Below are 20,406 nucleotides of genomic sequence, written 5' to 3'. Positions count from 1 at the left end.
TTGCATAACAAAGGCTGAATTTTGTCAATGGTTCTTCATTGGTACAGAATAAAGCCCAAATTTTGTACTTTTGCTTATGCAGTATAAGACATGTCAAAATTTATCTTTCAGTTCAAGAAAATGTTGTTGAGGTTTCATATGCTTGACACTGTTGTGTTTTCTTCACTAAGTGCCTTCTGCAATAATGACTCTTACTTCCTTTTTTTCCCGTCAACACATTACAAGTGCCTCTGGTTAACATTTATTTCCGTATTAGTTGTCCTAGGTGTACCTTGCCTTAACACTTGCTTACTAATCATAAATTTTAGCATATTCTAATTATCTAGTGTCTTTAAGAGTTAGTGTTATAATAAAGATATAGTAATTATTTTTCTATCAATCAAGTCCATATCAGTGTAGCAGCAGTAGTAACTCCTCAAATAGCCTGAAAAGTCAGTGTTTATGATTTATTTCTCATATTTAAATATACTGCATTTATATATTTTCATTATTCATTCTTTTGTGTGCTTATTTGTTGTCTGTCTACTATTATAATGTAATGTCCACAAGAATATTACATTTTTGTTTTGTTCATCTGTAGGAGAATATAGGAGATATACTTTCACAATTACATATATAGTAATAAGATAGTCAGTTATATAATCATATGCATATGATTATCATATATATAATCTCGATACTCAATAAATACATTTGAATGAATTTATTGAGTTTTTATTATGTATTAGGTTTTGTCATATGTAATTCAAATGAATTATTCTTTTCAATCTCTCAAGATCCAAATTAAGAATAGATACTGTTATTATCCTAATTTTAAGAATGAGGAGATATAGGCTTGGTATAAGTATGTAGCTTTCTGAAGCATACTCAGCTCACAAAAGATGGAATTAAAACTTATGTCCAGGCCTGTTTAAAACAAAAGCAAATGACTTTAACCACTGTGACATACTTCCCCTAAAATAATTGCCTGAAGGGAAATTCTGCGTGAAAATGCAGGAAGAGTTATACCTGGTGGGATCATGGGCACTAACAGAATAAGATCATCAAGTGGCCCCCAGGGATGAGGTGAGCATAGCCAAGCTCAGAGCAGGCAATGAAGCCTAGTGGTGAGATAAAAGCTCAGAGATGTGTAAGAGGAGTTAGGCACAAGCATGGGACAGGTTATTTAGTGGTCAGTAGGAAGTGTCGTTAGTTAATCAAAATCTGAGTAACCAGAGAACCATGAACCAGAGTGTTCAGTTAAAGTGGCTAAGAATATTCATCTCTCAGGAAGGGGAAAACAAATGAATATACAGGTGGAAGGGAACATAACCCAGGTCATTGGGTCACCATTCTCTACTGTTGGAGTGATAAGAAGATGTGTGTAATGATGGAACTTCTCAGTTGCAAGTTACAGAAACACAACTTGAATGAATTTGAGAATTACCCTCTTTCTTTCCAGCATCTAAATTAAACATCATAAAATATCTCTGAAGTTTTGACCAGGGCATGGAGGACTGACTACTCTGGGGCACGTATCAGGGCTTCTAAGTTGACAGCCCCTCCGCCTCTAGAGTCACACAGAGATAGGGAGAGATGATTCTCTGAATGGATATGGGGCAAACAACACACACGATTCTCTATTTACCATAGTTGTGGCAACCGTATCACAATTATCTATTTTACAAATATTACTGAGCACCAACTCCGACAACATAGAGAATATATTACTTCCTCTGTTAAGTCCTCTGTGGTTGTCCAGCGGCACAGATGTCCTCATCTGTTAACTGAGAGTGATCAAATCTAATTTGTGTTTGGTATGCAGATGAAATGAGAATGTATATGAGAGCATTATGTGAATGATGAAGTACCATGTAAATATGAGGTGCTATTTTATTATCAGTACCAAGCCAAGCAAGGCTGCTTTCCTCTCTCCAGATGCTATGACTTTAAATTTACAGTCTAGCCCATGTTACTTTTTTTTTTCCAATTATCACTCTAATTTTCACTTCCAAACAAAAGATCACAGTTTTCTGAGAGTGCATATTACCTATGTAACTCTCTTGTCAAAGGGTGATGCTAGGAGCTAAGGAAAACCTGGAACCTTTACACATTTTCCCAAGCTAGGGTGATGTTGGAGACATGTCAGATTTCAAAAAGAAAAAAAATAATAGAGAAAGGCATTGTCATTTTCAGGATCATTATTTGAAAGATAGTTTCATTGACCAAGAATAGGTAGATCAGTCTATAGGGAGCAGCGACTAGGGAATGAACCTGCAGGGTTGGGTTCAGAGATCGCATCAACAAGCCTAGAGATCAAGCAGATGGAAAAAAACTGGGAGCTAAGATCTGAGATAAATGATAGAATGTAAGACTATGATATGTAGTCGAACATAGGAGAAAAACAAAGAAAACACCTGAATTCTTAGAGAATGAGTTAGAAAAAACTGATTTGTTTCCAGACATTTCCTCTATAAATCACTTTAAATAATGTATATTTTCTTCATATGTTAAGACATCAGTCAGGTGTATTTAGGAAGGACGGAGAGAGAACAAGAGATGTGTTTGCTTTTTAAAAAGTTTGGGGGTCTATGTTAATTCTTGATATCACACATTAGAATGGTAGTTTGCTGACAGATGTAATATGGTAATTTGGCAGTGGGTTTCCTTGGAGGTGTAAAGATCTTGTCAGTCACACTCTGCTTCCTGTCCAGGTCTTACTAGTTGAAAAGAGAACTAAGCAGCCAAATAACATTCAAGGTTTTATTAATGGAGACTGAATAACTCCCAAAGTACGGGCTCTTTGCTAAAATGGAACTAGTGAATTTGACTTGGACCAAAATCCCCTCCTCCCAACTTTGAATTGGGTAGGGTAACCTGTCCCAGGAAGAGTCTACCTTGACTGAAGCAAACCAGTTACATGCATAGATGTTGGAATAAAGAGAGAAAAGAACAAACTGGGCCTGTATATGGTAGACTCTGTTGTCTCTGCTTAGCGTATGGAGGCTAGAACCAAGTTAAGCTGAGCACACAATTTGTTAAAGAAAGAGAGAGCAAGACAGAGATTACAGAGGCCTTCCTTTCTTGCAAGGAAAAGTCAGAAAGGGCGAAGAGGTGCCGAGGTGTTAACTCTGCCCCCCAAAGTGGGAAGGCTGTTCGATCCCTTTTACATGGCCAGAAGAAGAATGTGGAGATATGAGAAGGAATTTGATTTTCCCCTTCTTGATTAATCAATTTTATTTATGAGAATAGAGAAGAAATATCCTTAAGTAAGGAAATAAGAATGACCTTGAAACCAAGTATATTATTATCCAGATCTGGATATAGTCTGAATTTAATTTTTATTAATGTAGATAATAGCTTACATGGGCCTTATGGTGACATTACTATCTCTCTAAAATTTAATTAGATTGTTAGAGCTTCTGTTAATGTCTTTTGTAGAATTATACAATCTGGGGCATCACCAGCAAGCTTCATACGTTTTATTTTCATTATGATTTGAAATAAGCAGGAATGAGGTATTTTGTGTATTAAAACAGTTTCAATATCAGGGTCTTTATTTAAAATTTACTGAAGAGGTTTGAAATCAGTATTCTCTTAGACCAAACTATTTATATGTGTTTATATATCTGTTGTAAATATATTTATTATGCTAATATTACTATTTATTTTATACTAATATCAATGAATTACTTTTTCTTTTATCAATGTTAATTTTTTTCATAATTATTAGCTGACTGTAATCACATAAATGTATATATCCTTACAATGGTTTTAAAATAACCGTTTTGATGTAACATATTTTCTTCAGTGTGTATATTTTCCTGAGTTTTTTATTATGATGTAATATTCTATTTTTCTGTCCTTTAATTACTGTGCCCTGATTATATATGGAATATGCCTTCCCAGCTCTAATAAATTCTTTAAATTAATAGAAAAATCTATTCAGTATTTTTTAGAATTACCACAGAAATGTGCTAGATACTTTTGTAAGTTTTAACCCATTTATCTCCTTCCCTCACAGACCAAAAACAAGAATTCTGGGCAAGAATTAAATCTCTATTTATATAAGACATGTTTATACAGAGAGAGAGAGAGATTATTGATTCTTAGTGGAGTTCTCTTAGTTATCATTACTTTTAGGTAGCCCTCAATCAGGTACAGTATTAGGTGATAGTCACAGAGACTGGGAAAGAAAAACCTATTCAGCATTGATATGAAGAGGCAGCATTGTATAGAGAGCAAACAAAGTGGGAACAGGAGCCAGAAACTTAGGTATGGGCTCTGCTATTTATTAGCTGTTTGAGCTGGAAAAATCATTTTACTTCCCACTTAGGTATGGGCTCTGCTATTTATTAGCTGTTTGAGCTGGAAAAATCATTTTACTTGGCCTAGTCCGAGTGTTCTTCAATGTAAAATGAGGTGATTGTGCAGAATGTTCCCAGGATCCCATTGAGCTCTAGCGCTACAAACTTAATTATTGCAGGAGCACCAAGTGTTACTTGCTTTGTACATGCATCATGTGAATTCACCAGGCTTTGTGCAGCCATATTCTGCTGTAATAGTCCTGTCCTTATATGCCTGCTGGTGGCTTTAGAGAAAGATTCTGTTTGGAAGGAGACTTAGTCTGGCATGATTACAGCCTACTAATTACAAAGTACCAATTGGTCCTCATCTATAATTACAGTATGAACTTGGTATTCATTTTCTCCTAGCCCATAGTGTTTTTTTTCGGAGAGGGGGGTGCTTGTACACAGGTTCCTAAAACTTAAATGCATCCATATTTTAGTCTTATATTTTTAACTGAATAGGTATTTATGATTGTCAGGCTTCTACCCCTTCAGAACCAATCATGTCTATTTATGCATTTGATGGAGTTGAGAGTGGAAATGGGGTAAAGCATAAAGGAGTATATAAGAAACAATCTCTAATCAAACAGCTGTTACTTCATCCCATGAAGTCCCAACTTGTGAAAGAGACGTGACCCCAAATAACTCTATTCCCCTGTTCTCTATGAGCTCTAAAACCATAATTATCGTATTTTTGTTGTTCTTATACTGGCCTTGATCATTGCAGATATTCATGGTTGTACTTTACAGTGAATTTTAAATTATTTTCCTGATTAGGTCTTTGCAATTATTCATAATGTTCATTTGAGGGAAATAAAATGATATACGCTGAAGCAAGTGTTAACAGATCATAAGATTTGATATGTTTTGAAAAGAAATGGTAATGATAAATGACAGTGGCCTAATTTGTGGAACAATCTTCTTGCATAACATAATCTACTAGTTTGTAATTATGTGATTAACTCACTAAGGATAAAAAGTCAATCAAGTCAGAATAATCAAGTTACAGAATCAAAAAATGTATGGAACTTTTAGGGGCCGGCCCGGTGGCGCAAGCGGTTAAGTGCGCGCGCTCCGCCGCGGCGGCCCGGGGTTCGCTGGTTCGGATCCCGGGCGCGCACCGACGCACTGCTTGGTAAGCCATGCTGTGGCGGCGTCCCATATAAAGTGGAGGAAGATGGGCACAGATGTTAGCCCAGGGCCGTCTTCCTCAGCAAAAAAAAAGAGGAGGATTGGCGGATGTTAGCTCAGGGCTGATCTCCTCACAAAAAAAAAAAAAAAAAAAAAAAAATGTATGGAACTTTTAAAATTAATCTGTTACCTACAGTGAACTTCCTTCCAGTCAATTCTAAACATAAATACTATTTAAAGATATTTTTAGGAGAAAGGTGTTCATTTGTTTGCCACTAAAATTAAAAAGAATAATCAAGAAAAAAATAGCAAAAATCTCAAAAAAATTAATGATGGCTGCCGTTTGTTAGTTGTTAATGTTCATAAAGCACTTCTACATACATAAAACCATATTTTAAAAGAAATAAATGAAGTAGTGAGGCAAAGTTTAATCAAGTCCAATTTTAAAGATGAGAGAACTGAGGCTCAGTGGGATTAAATACCATGTTTGTGATCATGTAGCTTTTCAGGGGCAGAAATAAGAAATTTATTGCACACTTCGTGTCCTTTTTTTACTATACCATTAAGAAAACAAAAATGAAAAACTTAAGGGATGTAGATCTTACAGGTTTTTAGTACATTTCTTTATGAATTGGATCATAAAGAATTAAATTCAGACTTTACTCATAATGCATGAGAGAATTAGATAAGTATATTTAATATGAAGTTTGGTGTTATGAAATAGCCAAAACTACAATAAATAAACAGAGTGTTGGCTGGCCCCGTGGCTTAGTGGTTAAGTGCACGCGCTCTGCTGCTGGCGGCCTGGGTTCGCATCCCGGGCGCGCACCGACGCACCAGTTCTCCAGCCATGTTGGGGCCGCGTCCCACATACAGCAACTAGAAGATGTGCAGCTATGACATACAACTATCTACTGGGGCTTTGGGGGGAAAAAAAACAAATAAATAAAATCTTTAAAAAAATAAAAATAAAAAAAATAAACAGGGTGAATTATAGTTTGCTTAATATGTAAAATCATTAGGATGATTTGGCTTAAAACCTACAAATCATATGAAAATATATTTATAAACTCTAATTGAAATCTAGAAGTTATTTGGAAAAGAAAATGACACTTTTATAGAGTAAATATGGAATATACTTAAATGATTTATGTATAAGCATTCCTATATCCTATAACATTGTGAGAAGATAGATATAATCAGCCCCATATTATAAGCAAGCCAGCCCTGGTGGTCTAGTGGTTAAGATATGGCGCTCTTATGCTGTGGCCCTAGGTTCATTTCCCAGTCAAGGAACCACACCACCCATCTGTCAGTGGTTATACTGTCGTGATTCTGTGTTGCTGTGATGCTGAAAGCTATGCCACTGGTATTTCAACTACCAGCAGGGTCGCCGGTGGTGGGCAGGTTTCAGTGGAGCTTGCAGACTAAGACAAACTGAAAGAAGGACCTGGCCACCCACTTCTGAAAAAAATTGTTACAAAAGAACTGGGCAGCATTCAGCTCTGCTGTACACAGGGTCACCAGGAGTTGGAATCGACTTGACAGCACTAACAAAAAAGTATAAAAACAAGGAACCCGAGGCTCAAAGAAGTTCCCTGTTATCACATGGAAAGAAAGTGGCAGAGCCAGAATTCAAGTTTAGGTCTTTCTAATTCCAAAATTTATGTACTTGTTTTCTGCTCCATTAATGATCTTACCTCTACTCCATGTTAACTTTCCTATTAATTTAACAACTCCGTAAGTATTTCATGAGTGGATGGCTGAATGTGTGAACATTTTAAAAGACTCTTTGGATCACGTTTAGTGAGATTAAACTATAGCTCGTATACTCACGAGTGCAAGTGGTGGGCCAGTAATTAAGAGATGCCGTAAGCCTTTTGGAAATAGAGAACAAAGGAGAGTCTTGAGTATATTTGGTGATAATAACTAAAAGCAGTGGATAACTCACTAAATATCAAGCGCATTTCATCTTAGAGACAAAAATAAAACCAGTAAATATGATGTGGAAGCAACTAATCATCACTGGATTGCCCAAAAGAGGATATGTATGAGACTCACATAAAGGTAGGGATGGACTTGTGAGTTCTTCCAGGAAAGGGCTGTAGCTGAATGCAGCAAGGGCAGTGGCAGATAAATGTGCGGGAAGCAATAGGCAAATTTAATATCAGTAAGGAAGGATCATCAACCTGTGTTTGGCTTTATAATAACCATTACTCTTGGGGTTATCGATTGTTCTCAAGGCTAGGACAACAAGTGTAATGAACTGTTCGAGCCCCTCTGGGTGAATGTCGGCCTTCCAAGATGATCATTATCCAGAGAGGATAATAGTTGAAGTGTTGAAAGTACAGTACGTACAAAGAAGAGAGGCAGAACAGGGAGAGAGTGGGTTCTTGCTTCCTTTATTGGTCTTTTTTAAGGGGAGACACCCACTCTTACTTCTATACTTTACTTTCCGTAACTGGAAATCTCTTCAGAAATCTTTATTTTAACTGCTCTGGTATTAAGTGAGGAGAAGGAGGGAATTTTACCATTAAAATTTTACTGTTTTGTCAGTGATGGAGGGAGGGCACCTCAAAATAGTACGGAAAATTAATTCAGCATTTTAATAAATTGTATGCTTAGCTAGATGTGTCTAAGTTTCTTGCCTCTTCAAGAGTTATTGTTGAAGGGTATCCTTTTGAGCAGGGATTACATTACTGTGTGGCCCCAGAGGGAGAACTAGAATCAAGTTTTGGGGGATGACCAGTGGTGCACAGGTCAGCAGAGTTAACGGCTGAGTTAACAGTTAGTTAACAGTTAATTAATGACAAAACCTAGCCACTCGAACCTTCAAAACTTGCCCCTCTACTTCTCTCCTACAATCCCCCCAAAATCAGTGTCCGCACTTAGATCTGTTAAGTTCAGATTATATTCATTCCTGGTAAGCAGCTACTACATGCTGACATTGTACTAGACACAGGATAGATTATTTTATTTAATCCACGCTATGAACCAATCCTATAGACATTTGCATCCCCGTTTTACATATCAGTCATTGAAGTGAAAAGATACTAGGCAACTTGCCAATTCTGCACAGCTGATAGCTGATAGAAATGAGAAATGGGGGTAAGTAGCCCTTAGAACAATTAAACCCGTTGAGTTTTTTTGCTGCATCCAAAGCCCATGATCTTTCACTGCACAAATCTGCTTGAACATGGAATGAGTTGCCTTATGAGGGAGTGAGTTCCCCATCCATGGAGGAGGAAGAAGGGGAGGTGGAGGAGGAGTACTAGAAGTAGTAGTAATATAGCAACAGCTTACCTTTATTATTATGAATATTATCTAAACATGTATTTATTTAATGAGGTGAAAGTCACATAACATAGAATTAACCATTAAATGAACAATCCATTGACATTTAGTACATTCCCAATGTTGTGCAAAGACCATCACTATCTAGTTCCAGAATATTTCTATCGCCTTAAAATAAAACCCAGTATCCGTTAAGCAGTCACTCATTGTTCCTCCTCCTCACCCCACCCCCAGCCCCTAGCAATCACCAGTCAGCTTTCTGTCTCTTTGGATTTACCTGTTCCAGATATTTCATATAAATGGACTCATACAATATGTGACCTTTTGTGTCTGGCTTCCTTCACTTAACATGATGTTTTTGAGATTCATCCACATTGTAGTATGTATTAGCACTTCATTCCTTTTTATGACTGAATAATATTCTGTATGCTATATTTTATTTATCCATTCATCTGTTAATGGACATTTGGGTTGTTTCTACTTTTGGCTACTGTGAATGGTACTGCTATGAACATTCACGTACAAGAGTCTGTTTGAGTAACTGTTTTCGATTCTTTGAGAGCTCTATCTTTTGGAGAATTTACTTTGTGCTAGTCTTAATATCTTTGTGCTAGTCTTAATTTACTTTTTACTAAAATAATATCATATTACATATGCAAATTTAGAAGTCCAAACAGCAAAGAAATATATAAAATTTTTATTGTGACTTTTTTTTTTGGAAAATTATGTATATTTCCAAATAACATGTTTTAGGTGTGTTCTGACACTTGTAGCGTTCAGAGTCTCATTTGTTTCCTCAAGGCTCTGTTTTAGCTCATTTAGAGATATATACCAAACCAGAGGCTCCTACTGAGTGTGGACTAGGACTCCCAGGTTCTTTGTTTACTATCTGTTGCCAAGCCATAGCCCCGTTCTGCCATACTGACTTATGCAATTGGTTTTCTTGATCTAAGGCAGAACTTGCCATGTCCCTGTGTAATTCATGGAGCATGTTTTGCCCCAGTGCCATTCTCTCAAGATAAATTTACATCACAAGTCTGATATCCAGTTTGTTAATGATCACTCTCAGTTGGGAAAGTGCAAAGAACTCTGCCATTTGACCATCCTGTGGATTTTTTATTTATTTTAATTGGTGTATTTAACACTATCAGCTGGGAGGAGATTTTGACCACGTTAATCTACACTTAGAATCATATCTGCTTTGCACTTATTTCTGAAAGATTCCTGCTCAGATCAAACATCTCCTACCAGCCTTGGAGTTATTCCGAGTAACAAGGTTCCAGTTGTAGAACCAGAATTTCATTTACAAGGATGCGATATGGAGGGATGGAGAGACATTCATCAAATTTAACTATAGCATTTGAAACTAGAGGTTCTGTGCAATTCTCGGTTTGAGTATTAAATTGCACAATCTCTTGCTCAGTATAATTTATTATCTGAGAGATATGCCTACTTTAATAGCATTTGACCACATTTTAATCTCACTAAGCTGCTATGAATTAAACCAAATGGTAAAGTTATAATATATGATTCCATTTTTATACCAGTATAAGTTAATGTTAACCAATAAAATGAAATGTGTTTTGCCTAACCCTGAGATACATATTATTCCTGTGTATAACAGATCTAAAATATAAGTCAAGCTAAGCTTTTGTTTTATCTTTTTCAATAAATAATTTGTATTAGAATAAAATTCCTAATTATCAGGTGTATATACTTGAGTTTTGATGTCTTCGCTAAGTCTGAAGATATTAATTAGGCGTTATCTATTTATTCCCTCTTATAAGATATTGATAATGATCATTTGGGGGTAGACATGCTTGTTGAAACTATACATTTTACTCATGAGCTTTCAAGAATGGATTTTTCCACAAGTCAGTGCCCATAAATGTCTGTGATTTCTTTACATAGGGATAAAGGCAAGCCAAATCTTCTTGTTTTTATTAAGATTATTTTATATAGGCAGCGATTCTTCTTGGCTTCCTTTTTAAATGGATTTTGTGATAGGAAGGAAATGCAAATGAAGTAACAGCAGTGCTCATAAATTTCTGGCCTGGTGACTGTAATGCAGAGTATTGGCTTTGCTGTCAAACCTCCCCTAGCATATTTTCTTTGTGTAAGTGACTTATGTAATATCGAATCTTTCATCTGTACATTAGACTGTATAATTCTTTCTTTCCACCTAGTCTGCCTTGCATACTACCCTTTACACATATGTGTACGTGTATATATACATATATTTATACACACACACAGACACACATATATACGTATGAGTGCAGCGTATTCTTTCATAGCTGAAGCTAAGTCGCAGCATCAGATTTTCCCTATACATTTTAAATCTGATAAACGGATGCCCTGCGGTTATGAAAAGTATATACACTTAATATCTAAGGCAAGTGACTTGCAGTCTCAGAAAATGCCTCAATAATGATTTGCCCTATTGTTGATACAAAAAGTGATGTTAACAATTTGCTAGGAACAATCATAGATGTGGATTGTTCCTTTGTAGATTTGAATGAATGACTATACTTTTTCAACCTTTCTTTTTCCCTTAACTAATTTTATGAGTCGTCTCCATCTTTAAAAGAAAGCATTCCTTTAGGATTATCTAGATATAGACACATGCTGTGAAGCCTCTGAAGACAGTCAAAAAACTTGAAAACTGGAAAAATGCACAGGTGCTATAGGAATCACTCAAAGATGCCCCTACCCTTCACATTGCATTTGCAGTCCTGTCATTATTCCATCTGCAGTGCATCTCCAAAGCAAAATGTATTTCAAACAAGTTATCTATGGTATTTCATTAAACAGTAAAATTTGCTAGATGCAGAGCTACTCTCATGGTATGGCAAATATGGCTTTTCATCTTGGTCTTGCACTTCAGGATTACTTTGTGGTGCTGGTGGCAGGGTGGCAAGCAGAGAGAAGAGGAGATGCCTTCCAGAGATAAACTAAAAACAGCTCAAAGCTCCAAAAGCATAAGTCTTTTATTAGACCACTTTGACTACTACAAAAGCTAGCAGGGTTCCTCTCCTTTCTGACTGAATAACCCCAACCATTGGGTCCACAAGACAACAAATGACTGTAAGGAGATGATCTGATTTTTATGAATTTACTTCAGTTTCTGAGCCACACATGGCAAATGTTCAGTTTAATTGTTATCACTCTTCTTTCCCTGCATTTATGGCAGTCATCACTAATTTGCTATGGTGTTCTTTCCTGCTAAACTCAGATATGGCTTCATAATATTTCTCAACATAGCCCTCGAGAAAGCCACTGTTGCTGGATCAGAGTTGTCACATGAGATACTGCTGGTCTGGCTGTCTAGCTCTGCATTGATTTATAGTCACATTCTTCTCTAACAAATATCTACTATGTTGAGTGTAGAGTTAAAGGACTCTCACTTTTTCTGATGTCACCTTTACAATAGAAGTACCCTGGATATCTTATCCTATGTATAGTTTATCACCACAGTTACTCAGTATGATCTTTTCTCGTATTCCCAACTCAACACTAACTCTTGACTATCATTGTTTCTCAAATTTACAACCACCTTCCAAGTGATACTATTCCAAAAATTATTCCCTGAGCCATTCTGACAGTTTCCACTTTTAAAATCTCCTGCCAGGTCACTGGCAATGCATGTATGCATTCTGGAACTCCTGGACATTAACATTATGGTTCCACAGATGCTTGGTGCCACCATCAATAGAGTGAACTCTGGAACTTTTTTATGAATGAGACTGCTTTGTGGCTCAAATATTAAGGAGGAAGGAGCAGATCTCTGTAGGACATAACCACTGAATCATATCCACTTTCTTGATTTTCCTTGGAGTTGTCACTGATAAAGATGATGGTTTTGTCTATCTTAAGTGAAAAATGATCCATGGTTAGTGCTGGCCTCCAAGGCTTACAGTTAAGGATGGTCCTCCAAAAGGTAACTTAAGCTAAACCTTTTTCTATAGATTAGACTACTACATGTGCTTGGCATCTATACCAGACATTCTGGTGGGGATTGGAACACTGCTTCTGAAATCATCAGTCAATAAATTACGGAGTATCTATCATGTATCTGGCACCATGCTCAGTCACTGAAAGTACAGCACTAGATGAGAGGGAGAGAGCGCTTCATGTTGCTTCCAGGTGTGGAGAGAGACAGGCAGTAGGCTGAGAACTCTGCTTCCTGATGTCTCTGACCAGGCCATATCCTTGTCTAGTAACCTAGTGAGCCCATGCTCTTCTGGCCAATGAGGGGAATTCATACAAACAGTCTTGTAGTTGTCTATCCTAAAAGCATGATATCCCACCTTCGTCATATTCCAGGACCCTCAAAGCCCATATTCAGATGGTCATTATCCTTTGCCTTTTGAAGTATCCAGGTCGGTAGACTACTGTACTGACTCTTGGCCACTCTAGACCTAATAGGAACCAAAGTTATATAAATACAAATGAATTGATTTTGTTTCCCCTTTCTACGCACTGCACTGAGGCTACTCTTTTAAATGACTTATTTACACTCACTATTCTAGTTGTATGTACTTACAAGCTAGAAAGGTTAGTAATAATAACAATAGGTATCAAATATTGAGCATTTACAGTGTTATTGAATACTCTGCTAAGATTTTATCTATATCATCTCGGTTAATTCTCACAAGAACCCTATGGGGTTGGGGTTCTATTGTTTAGGTTTTATGGAACCAGAACACGAACTTTAGGCACGTTCATTGATCTGTCCAAGGCCAAACAGCTGCTAAGTTGTGGATCCAGGACTCTCACCCAGGCAGTCTGGTTCTAGAACCTGAACTCTTATACTGAACTCTTATACCCCTATACTGCACTGCATCTCTAGCAAACATGTGGTACTCTCTAGTTTATTCATGAGGAAACTGAAACCCAGGTTGTTAAGTGACTTGCCAAGTGGACGTATCATTTAGCTCCAAAATCTTATATCTCTATTTTAATATAATAATATTAATAATAACGACAACAACAGCTTAATCATTTATAGTGCTTACTACATGCCGGGCGTGCTCCTAATGCTTTATATAGGTTCATTTATTTAACCACCACAACTACCTTGAGGAAAGTACTTTTATTATCCCCATTTTACTCATCAGGAAACATATGCGTTCTGAGACTAACTCAATTGCTTAAGGTCACACAGCGGCAAAGTTAAGGAGCAGGGATTCTAACCCAGCCAGTCTGGTGCCAGAGTTTGTGTTCTAACCCAGTGGTTCTCAATGAGGAGAGGGTTTCCCCTCCCACTCCAGAGACATTTGCAATGCCTGGAGACGTCACAACTGAGGGAGAGGGTATTTCTGGAATCTAGTGGGTAGAGGCCAGGAATGCTGCTAAACATCCTGCAATGCACAAGACAGCCCCCTCACAACAAAAAATTGTTTGTTCCAACAGGTCAATAGTGTTATAACCACTGTTCTAGCCACTATGCTATACTATCTCCCTGTGCCACCAACATGATCTGGGAAGAGGCATATAGTATAATATACCCTCCCATATCAGGAAAGCAGAGTAGCCTCCAGTGCACATGCTTAGTTTAGTGTGTCTTTTATCATGACTGCAATTCTGGGTTGGAATATTATAGTTTATCAGGTACCTCATAAGGACAAAAACTAGCATTGTACCCAGCAAGGAATATGGGGGCTCATCAGTTATTTCAATGGAAGCACAAATTGGTGTGTTTAGATTTTGGATGACAGAATGGCAACCTAGTTGGAGAAGATGATAAAAGTAGCACTCTGATGACTGGTGGTGATTTACTTCAGTAAAGAAAAGTAGCTACATTGTTATTCGAAAAACACGTTATTCTAAAAAGGAAGAAAGCTGATGTTTCAGGCATTTTCTTTTCATTAAAACAAACCTATTTTGCTGATTTAGTATGCTTTTTATCAGTAGTGCAGCTCAATTACAGTTTAGGCAGCACGTTTGGACAAAATTAAAAAGAGGAATAAAAATATTTTTATACTTACATTATATATTTCTTGCAAGAGTTTCCAAGTGTAATTACCCATAAATTTCATCAAAAATCTTCAGCTGTGTGCATCTTACATTTGGTTACTGGTTAGTCAGGATTGGGCATAAGTCCAGTATATAAGTTATTTAAAGAGGTGGGGACACACATTCCAAGCAAAAGGAAATTTCCTGATTATTCCTATAAAGGTTTATGTTGTTTATATCATCCAGGTAATCAAATGTAGGACTACCTGCCTTCCTGGTCCCTCTCTTTCCCTGTGTTTTCATTTAATAACGATTTTGGTCTATTTACTATGTACTAGCTTTTGTGGAGACCCCAAAAGAAATGAGATACAATCTCTGCCTTCATGAAACTGATAAGTCAGATAGAATTAACACACCTGACACAAATAAAAATCTGTGAACCCTTAGGCTGGTGGTGCTGAATAAAGAAATTTCAGAGAATGGCATATTTATGTGAACTAGAGCTGCATCTTAAAAGATAAGGTTGATATGAGTAGGCAAATGAGTATAAGGAATTGGATGGTAGGTGGAGAGAATAGTATGATAGAAGACAGAAGCATGATATGGCAATAAACAAGAAAGAAGCGTTACTGACTAAGATTTTCTTTTATGGGTAAAAGCCCAGATTCTAGTCAGACAGAACTGCATTTGAATCCTGGTTCTACCGCATATAGCTGTTACTTAGGGAATATTATTTCACTCCTAAGCTTGTCATTTGTAAAATGAGCAAATTGAATTGTTCTGATTATCAAATAAGAGCATTCATTTAAAGCACCTTGCATACTTACATATCAGCTATTGTTACTGCTGTTGTCTTCTTACACTCTAAGGACTATGCAATATACTTTTAAATTTACTCACTGTGTAGTCACCCGTACACAGCCATACCCATGTTCTCTCACACATCTTCCTCACTATCTATAGCAGTGCTGTCCAATAGAAATATAATACCAGACGTATCCAATTTTAAATCTTTTAGTAGCCACGTTAGAGAAAAGAAAAAGAAGCAAGTGAAGTTAATTTTAGTAATCTGTTTTATCTAACCCATATATCCAAAATCATATCATTTCAAAATGAAATCAGTGTAAAAATTATTAATGAGATATTTCACGTTTGTTTTCCATGCTAAGTCTGAAATCTGGTGTGCATTTTACGCTTATAGCACATCTCAGTTTGTACTAGGAACATCACTGTTTCTGAGACTCAGCTATATTGGGGGACCATTCCCTTACTCGATGCTCTTAAGGAATGAAATGGTTAGCCTCACATGTCTTTTGAACTTAATTTGTCATCATTGCTGATGACAAATAAAGTGTCTTGTCCGAATACAAATGTCAAAAGGCAGAAGACAAAGATATAACTGTAGAAATAGAAGGTTGTATCTACTAAATGGACTGTCAGGTTTTTTAAGCACTTGACTTTAAGGCTACTGATAAAACTTTAAAGTGAGAGTATGCTTGTGAAATAAAAACACATCATACAAAATAAACCCAAAATTCAGCTCCTCTTTGCCTCAATTGAAATAAAAGCTTGTGTGAGGATCTACCAATCTATGTTATCAAAGTTAAATTTATCAAAGTTAAATGAACACAAGGGTACAGGGTAAACTTTCAGCAGATGGAACAGCTTTCCTTTGTATACAAAGATACTGTTGATTTGTGTGAAAGACAGTTTTAAAAAAGGAATGAATTGCTTTTTATTTAACCCTGCTTCTGTGTGTCTGGTGATACAGTATGAGATGCCATGCACCTTGGTAGAGGAGCACACTGCCTTTATGAGTGAAGCTGATTTTTATGACCTAAAACAGCAGAACACCTGTGTTTGGCTTCATTTTCCAAGCCTAATAATGGAATGCCTTGAACTGTTCACGCTCCTGTACAATCTTTGAAATTATTCTTGTGCCCCTAACTGTAGGCAACAGTTTTGTACTTCTCAGACCATTAAACCGAGTTTGATTTCTACATGAAGTTAACTGTCTTTAACTTATACTGAACCACTTATGACAACTGCGTTAGTGCTCTGCCTTAACCATCCTAGCCAGTCGACTAACCCCCTGGGTATGTCAGTTTAATTTTGTCTTTTAGTTTGTAAGTTCAACATTGTAATTAACTGCCCCACTCTATTGCTGTTTTTAACAGAAATGCCCTATTTATATTATCAGAACTCAAAATTAAATTCAGGAACCAAACCTCTGCCTCCACCCTCAATGTAAATTTCCACATGGTAAACTAGACTTAGAGCTTGCATAGCCTATGTTATGTAACTGGAAAAGACACATATACTCTTGGCATTTAATAAATACTGGGTGCAATTGAATATTCATAAGTGAAATGGATGCCATCATTTTTTTCCTAGCCTCCCCAAAAGGTTAACCGTCCAAGAAATAATACATTCAAGTTATAACCTTCCACAGATGACCACATAAACTACTTCGCTGCTCCTGAAAGGGGAGTTCTTAATTATTCCTGAAATAGCTTCTATAATTAAGTAACTTGTCTAATGTGAGAAAGAAAATGAAAGATCCACAGTGAAGGTCAAAACTAAAGATGCATTGTGCTGTATGTTTTGTTTAGTTTTATTAACTTCAAACATTTTTTACTACATAAAACTATTTTATTGGAGCTTTTATCTGATTTTACATATATATATAAGTTTACATATAGGTAAAAGAGTTAATTTGCACAATATTTTTATAGATTCTTCTTCTTCCTCCAAAAGGCAATAGCATACCACTAGCATTCTTTTAAGAATATCCTTCAACTTTAAATGAAGTCAACTTAGAAATAAAGCTGTCAAACATAAAATATCTTCTTTTAGCAGATATATATTTTAATAAGACAATTGAATAAGCACTGTATCTTATACATTTTGGGAGGTGAGCAAGTTTAGAGTCAAGCATGGCTGCTAGCAGTAATGATTTGGTACCTGTGTTTTTGTTGTCGTTTTTCGTCATTTTGTCCTGTGACCGGGCTGGTTAAAGCGAGGTTCAAGTTAGGGGCTTGAATACCAGTTGAGACAAGAAGTCTTCTTGTCCCAGACCTTAGTATTTCTCTTCTTCCATCATCAAGGGTGCTTTTGCCCAAGAACTATGAAAGATATATAGCATATGGCCTTCTAATAGCTCGTAGTCAAATAAGGGAACTATAACATAAATGTTAGCAAAGTCTTACAAAATATAAAATATGCTATGGATCACAGAGAAAGGAGATTGTGGTTCTGCATATAAAGCATCTGTGGTATGTTTTAATATTCTGGACATATATTTCCTACCAAATATCCTAAGGTTTTCTACCCACAAATCATTGGAAAAATATAGCATAGTCATGAAGTTCTGTACTTTGGTAATTTCAAAGTTTGTGAGATATTCAGGAAGTCAGAAATTTTCTTTGTGCACCTCAGGCAGTTCATTATGTGTGAATTATGCCAAACATAACTCGCCACTGGAGAAAGCTATTTAATATACGTGCCTTGGTCTTTTTTCGTCCAGATTGTCAACATGGCAAGCAAGAGGAATTCATAGTTACCTCTTCCTTAGATCAATTATCTATATTGAGTTTATATTGAGACTAAACTGTTGTAACTCCCTTTACTTGAACCATTGCCTCTCTCATCAGACAGGATGGCTTAAAGGAATGTTTAAGAGTGAAGGGAAGGCATACAGAGGTATTGTGCTTGAGTGGAGGTGGTGGAGTGATGTGTGGGAAGGACGGGGGAGGGGCAAGAGTGACTAGAGAGCTACAGGCAGTCAAGCAGTGTCTATCAAACTTGGGTGTGGATCTGGATCACCTAGGGACCAAGTTAAATGACACTCTCTAGGTTATCTACACACTTCCCAAAGAGGCTTTGATTTACTGTGACTCAGGTTGGAACTGGGAAACTGCATTTTGTCAAGGATCCCAAGACTGTGGACTACACTTGAGAAGCTCTGCCCTAGAGGAAAAGGGAGGATCCTATATTCCATTTCCTGGTTCTTTCTCGAGGCAGCAGAGAATCCCAGGACTGAGGGCCATTTTGTGGCAACTGCAATTATTGAACCTCCTTCCTTGGCATGTAAAGCAGCTGGAAATGACTTCTCTACTGCAGCTTTAATAACCTTGTAAGCCTCATAATTTAGATTCTGGAGCAGATCAGGATGAGGAGAAAAACTTTTTTCTTACTTGTGTTTCTTAAAAATATATAAACTATATAATGGGTACAGAGTTTCTATTTGGGATGATGAAAAAGTTCCAGAAATGGGTGGTTGTGATGGTTGCACAACAATGTGAATGTAGTTACTGCTGCTGAATTTTATACTTAAAAATGATTAAAAGGTAAATTTTATGTTATGTATATTTTACTACTATATATATTACAACAATAACAAAAGCTTTGTTTACTCGCTAACTGCTACTTTCGAGATTATTTTAGTGATCTGTGGGCGTGATTCTTGATGAGGACTTCAATGAGGCAGGCCTCCACAAAGATTAACTGTTCATCAATTTAGAAAAAATTACTTTTTTGCAGTTTATTTCCTTTTATTTCAGTTTTAGCAAAGATCTGAAAAATGTGAATGATGTTTTCTATGTTTTCTTATAAAATAAAAATTAATAGGATAGCAATGTAGGTATCAAACTCGAAACCTCTCATTTTTTTTTCAAGAGTTGCCTTTTTTTTTTTAAATTTCTGTTTTTGTGTGTGTGTGTGTGTGTGTGTGAAGAAGATCAGCCCTGAGCTAACATGATGCCAGTCCTCTTCTTTTTGCTGAGTAAGACTGGCCCTGAGCTATCTGTTATTTCTTGAAACTTGAAAACTCTCAGTTTCTGAGATGGATTCAAGTGTCTTGGTTCTTTTCTGATGTGAAGTTCTATAGGTCTGTAGTTTACTTATGTAATTATTTAACACTTCGAAATGGAATATTTCACCTAAAATGGAGTATGCAATTCATAATTGGGAAGTTTGGGGAGGAGGGTTTCATTGTTGTTATTTGAAAGTGGCTTGGTGCATGCGTTCTGATTGTGTTGTGGGCAAGGTCAAACGCATCAAGTGTATGAGTACTTTGTAAATGGCGGTCTGTCAGGCATACCTGGGAATTCAATCTATTACTTGCACTTTGGTACACTGAACCAAGACTACATGAAGCTGTCAGAGCATAGGATGGCCTTGCTAATCTCACTGCGGTAATTACTGCAGGTGTATCCTGATCATTTAAAATGGGCATTCATATTAGGATGCATTATTCTGTTGAAATATTAAGGTCATTAGAAAGAATTATAAGAGAACTTTACTTTAAGTACTTGATGCAAAAGATGAAATACTTGTCAAACAAATATATATTAAAAATCCTGGGGGGCCGGCCCCGTGGCTTAGCGGTTAAGTGCACGCGCTCCGCTACTGGTGGCCCGGGTTCGGATCCCGGGCGTACACCAATGCACTGCTTATCTGGCCATGCTGAGGTGGCGTCCCACATACAGCAACTAGAAGGATGTGCAGCTATGACATACGACTATCTACTGGGGCTTTGGGGAGAAAAAGGGAAAAAAAAAAAGGAAGAGGATTGGCAATAGATGTTAGCTCAGGGCCGGTCTTCCTCAGCAAAATAGGAAGATTGGCATGGATGTTAGCTCAGGGCTGATCTTCCTCACAAAAAAAAAAAATCCTGAACACCTAAGACTATTTT

At 36.8% G+C, this 20,406-nt stretch overlaps 1 protein-coding gene across 7 annotated transcripts in view; it reads left to right on the top strand.

The window, feature by feature from the left end:
• Positions 1-20,406, top strand: part of CNTN4 (contactin 4) — an 891,804-nt gene that overhangs the window by 336,185 nt on the left and 535,213 nt on the right. Inside the window, exon 1 of one of the 7 annotated variants that reach the window (XM_058563539.1) lies at positions 18,807-18,846. The exons of the other annotated variants lie outside the window; for them this stretch is intronic. The gene's annotated coding sequence lies outside the window, so the exon portion shown is untranslated. Of the gene's footprint in view, positions 1-18,806; positions 18,847-20,406 lie in introns of those variants that run through there. 7 annotated transcript variants of the gene reach the window in all.

Source organism: Diceros bicornis, chromosome 2 (assembly GCF_020826845.1).
Source record: "Diceros bicornis minor isolate mBicDic1 chromosome 2, mDicBic1.mat.cur, whole genome shotgun sequence".
NCBI classification, from domain to species: Eukaryota; Metazoa; Chordata; class Mammalia; order Perissodactyla; family Rhinocerotidae; genus Diceros; species Diceros bicornis.
The sequence above is the reverse complement of the archived record's forward strand: the minus strand, read 5'-3'. Positions and strand labels throughout refer to the sequence as shown.